Here is a 3920-nt window from a genome sequence, read left to right as displayed (position 1 = left end):
TTTTAATGTCCCACCTCTGGTTACAAAATAATGAATTATTTAATATATCTTCTAACTATAGTCTTTGTAAACTTCTACGGAACAACCTTTTCCTAATGGAGAGAAAGTGGGGGACGATGCTGATGGATTATATTATTCCATTGTGAGTATTGTTCAGACTAAAGTGATTAGTCAATTTTGCCATCCTGCTTGTTATAAAATGAGCCATCTCAGAAGTAAGAATGGCTTCTCATTGCTATCAAAGAAGAAGAGTCTGGAGTAGAACACTTCCTTTGTATCCTATGAACACTACACATTGAAATTCATTGACTCAACGACAGAAAACTGTGACACCAGAGGAGTAGCAGAGAAGAGCAGTAGCAGAAATAAAAGCCAGAGCACAAGTAACGTTGAATGACTTTGGGGAGGAGGCTTGCTTGCAGAGCAGGTTGCCTCTAGGCACTAAATTGGGAGAGCCAGGTCTGCTGGCTCCTGGAGCTAGAGTGGAGTATTTTTAGGCTGAGGTTTTTGATAGAGGGGTGTGTCCAGTGGGCATTATCAGCAGCTCTAAAATCACTCTGTAGCATTGCCTTCACAAAGAGAGGTGTGCCTATGGCATAGCTGGATAGAGGCAGACCTGTGTCCTGAACACTTCTGACCCTGAATTGTAAAGTGTTCACTTCCCTAATAAACCCCATTACTCTGAATACGGTGTCTGAGTTCTGTGAGGCCATTGCAACAGATTATCAAACCCAAGAGAGAAGTAGAGAATGCTGTGGGAGGGGTGGCTAGCATCTTTTTTGCACCTTTTCTTGACTTCTTGTAATAGTGATCTTATACATATTTGTCTCTGTAACTAACTTATTTCATTCAGCATAATGCCCTCCAGGTTCACCAAAGTTATGAATTTATATTATTCTTTACATTCTGTTTTAACATCTGGAAGAAATTAAAGCATTTAACTTAGGCAAGTGTAATTAGATTAGAACACAAATCCAAACTTCTGTTGCTTAAAGCTCAAAGTGGAAATGATAATCACATTTCTTTAAGCTTTTCAGTTTAAATTAAGACTGACTTAAGGAGTCTTGGAAGGAGCTCTGGTAGCGTAATGGTTACGAATCGGGCTGCAAACCTTAAGGTCAGCACTTTGAAACTACCAGCCACTCCATGGGAGAAAGATGAAGTTTTCTGCTCCAGTAAAGATTTACAGCCTCGGGAACCCTGTACGGAGTCGCTAACCGACTCAACAGCACACAACAACAACAAGGAGTCTTGGTGTGGTACTGTGAGATAATGCGCTAAGCCACAACTTTGGCTTGAACCACAAGGTGAACAGTTCAAACTCACCAGCAGCTCCTCAGAAACCCTGTACAGGGTCACCATGAGTTGAAAACAACTCAGAGGCTCTTAACAACACAACAACAAAGTTCTTGGTGTGGCACTGTAGGATCAGTACTGTGCTTCAAATCACAAGGCCAGCAGTTCAAATCCACTAGCTTCTTCTCAGAAACCCTATATGGTGTCTGTGTGAGTTGGAACCAACTTAACGGCACTTAACAACAATAACAAAATAGTTCCTCTTTGAGGATCAAGGTACACCTGACCTAAACAATTATATTTTCAGCCATCTCATATGCAGGTGAAAGCTGAGAAATGAATAAAAAGACTGAAAAAGAATGGATACCTTTGAATTATGGTGTTACTGAAGAATATTGAATATACCATAGACTGCCAAAAGAACCAACAAATTTGTGGTGGAAGATGTACAGTAAGAATGCTTCTTAGAAAGGAGGATAGTGAGACTTCCTTTCATATACTTTGGACATGGTATCAGGAGAGACCAGTTCCTGGAGAAAGCCATCATGTATGATAAAGTAGAGGGTCAGCAAAAAAGAAGACGACCCTTAACAATATGAATTCACACAATGACTGTATCAATGGACGTAAGTATGTTGTTTTTACAGAAACTAAAAATCACCAAGGCAAATGATGTTGAATCTAGTTCCAAAAAATGTAATTAAGTAGGTTCCAACTGATAGTGAAACACGGCCCAGTCTTGTGTCATCCTCAGAAGTGTTATGGGTGAATCCATCATTGCTATCACTATGTCAATCTATCACATTGGAGGTCTTCCTCTTTTTTGCTGACCCTCTACTTTTCCAAGTATGATATGCTTCTCCAGAGACTGGTCCCACTTGATAATACATCCAAAATATGAGGGCCCAGATTCACCATCCTGACTTCTAAGGAGCACTCTGGCTGTACTTCTTCCAAAACAGATTTGTTTGTTCTTCTGGCAGTCTATGGTACTTTGAACAGTCTTCACCAACACCCTTATTCAAATGCATCAATTCTTCTATGGTTTTCTTTATTCATTATCCAACTTTTACATATACATGAGGTGCTTTAAAATACCATGACTTGGGTTAGGCACACCTTAGTTCTCAAACTGACATATTTGCTCTTGAACATATTAAAGAGGTCTTTTGTAGCAGATTTGTCTAAGTCAATGGATCATTTATTTTCTTGACTTCTGCTTCCATGAGCTTTGATTGTGGAATAAAGCAAATGAGATAAGAAAACTTAATTACTTTTTTGGAACTAGATTCAACCTCATTTGCCTTGGTGATTTTTAGTTTTTCTTTTGTGACCTGCAAACGCAGGGGTTTAGGTAAACAAAACTCAGGGAGAAAGAAGTAGAGACAACTGATTTGGTAGGAAGAGGGTTGGAGAGAAATGATCGACTCAGTCACAGTTACAGCTAAATAACAGCAGCAGGAGCTACAAATATCTCTGCTGCTAAAGCAAATAAAACAAAATTTGTGGCTTAGAATTCCACCAGAACATTCTGAAGCTATAGGTGCTTTGTAGGGCCAGGGAGTGAGGTTTGCAGAGTTCTTAATAGATTCAGACTAGCTGATGAAGAAGCAAGAAGCTGAAGGAAGGTGAGACCTGATCTTTATTGCAGTGCTGTGTTCAGGCCCACTCATTCTGGTTCATTTATCTGGACTCCCTCTTTCATGCTCACTAGACGTTCACTCAGGCTCCCTAGAGTCTCACCCACACTAGCTCTTCTTTTCTCTCTACCCTTTTTCTAGAGAGATTCTCCTCCCTTTTTATACTGGCTTAAACAAAAGAGGCATGCTGCCAACATTCCATCACTGGTTACATAAGCATAAGCTGTCATGGCACTGACCAGGACTGCTGACTCACTAGAGCAGCCCTTCCAGCAAAAATGGATGAGGGAGCCCGACCAACTCCATTTTCCCCACATGCTTATTTGTCTGAGTGACTGACAGAAGTGTTCTCATCTTAATTTTCATTGTAATCACCCTTATTTCATAGGCATCGGATACCTGCCAGTCTACTAGTCCCAGACCTTTTCTGATCCTCATCAACCAAGAGTACCTTAGTCAAACTACTGTCAATGTGATCCTTAGAGATGCAAAGAACTATCAAAGGGATTTTGGAAACAAGATGGCAGACTAGGAAGACATGCTATTCAGACCCTCTACAGCAAAGATAAGGACGATGAAATGAATCACACAGAGATTATAACTTTGGAAACCTGAGTTTCAAAGGAAAGGTTGGAGATGTGGATCAAACACTAACTGAGAGGAGTGGCACAACATGGTAGTAAAGGAAAGAAACAAACAGGTGAAGTGTCTACTAGCCAGGTGTGATGCAGACATTTTGAAATTTTGCCTGCAGCTTCAGAGACCATGGTTTGGCAGTACAGATTCACACTGGAGACTAACAATGGGAACATTGTGCTTCTTTCTTGTTCCCCCAAAACCCCCGTACACCTGTATGGCCAGCCCCCACTTTCATTCATCCCCAGTGCTGCTCCCCGCTGTCCGTGGGTTTACAGCCACGAGATTGTGGGTGCACCAGAGTGAGGTTGTCACCAGTGATGTTGCCTTGATGTCTGGATTTGAGCA

The 3920-nt window shown here is 41.1% G+C and overlaps 1 pseudogene; it reads left to right on the top strand.

Moving 5' to 3' along the window:
- LOC102829503 overlaps window positions 1-3468 on the top strand; it is a 76319-nt pseudogene extending 72851 nt beyond the window's left edge.
- The last annotated feature ends 452 nt before the right edge of the window (window positions 3469-3920 follow it).

The sequence above is a fragment of the Chrysochloris asiatica genome, unplaced genomic scaffold (assembly GCF_000296735.1).
Source record: "Chrysochloris asiatica unplaced genomic scaffold, ChrAsi1.0 scaffold00163, whole genome shotgun sequence".
Lineage (NCBI taxonomy): Eukaryota > Metazoa > Chordata > Mammalia > Afrosoricida > Chrysochloridae > Chrysochloris > Chrysochloris asiatica.
This window is presented reverse-complemented; position numbering and strand designations above follow the sequence as displayed.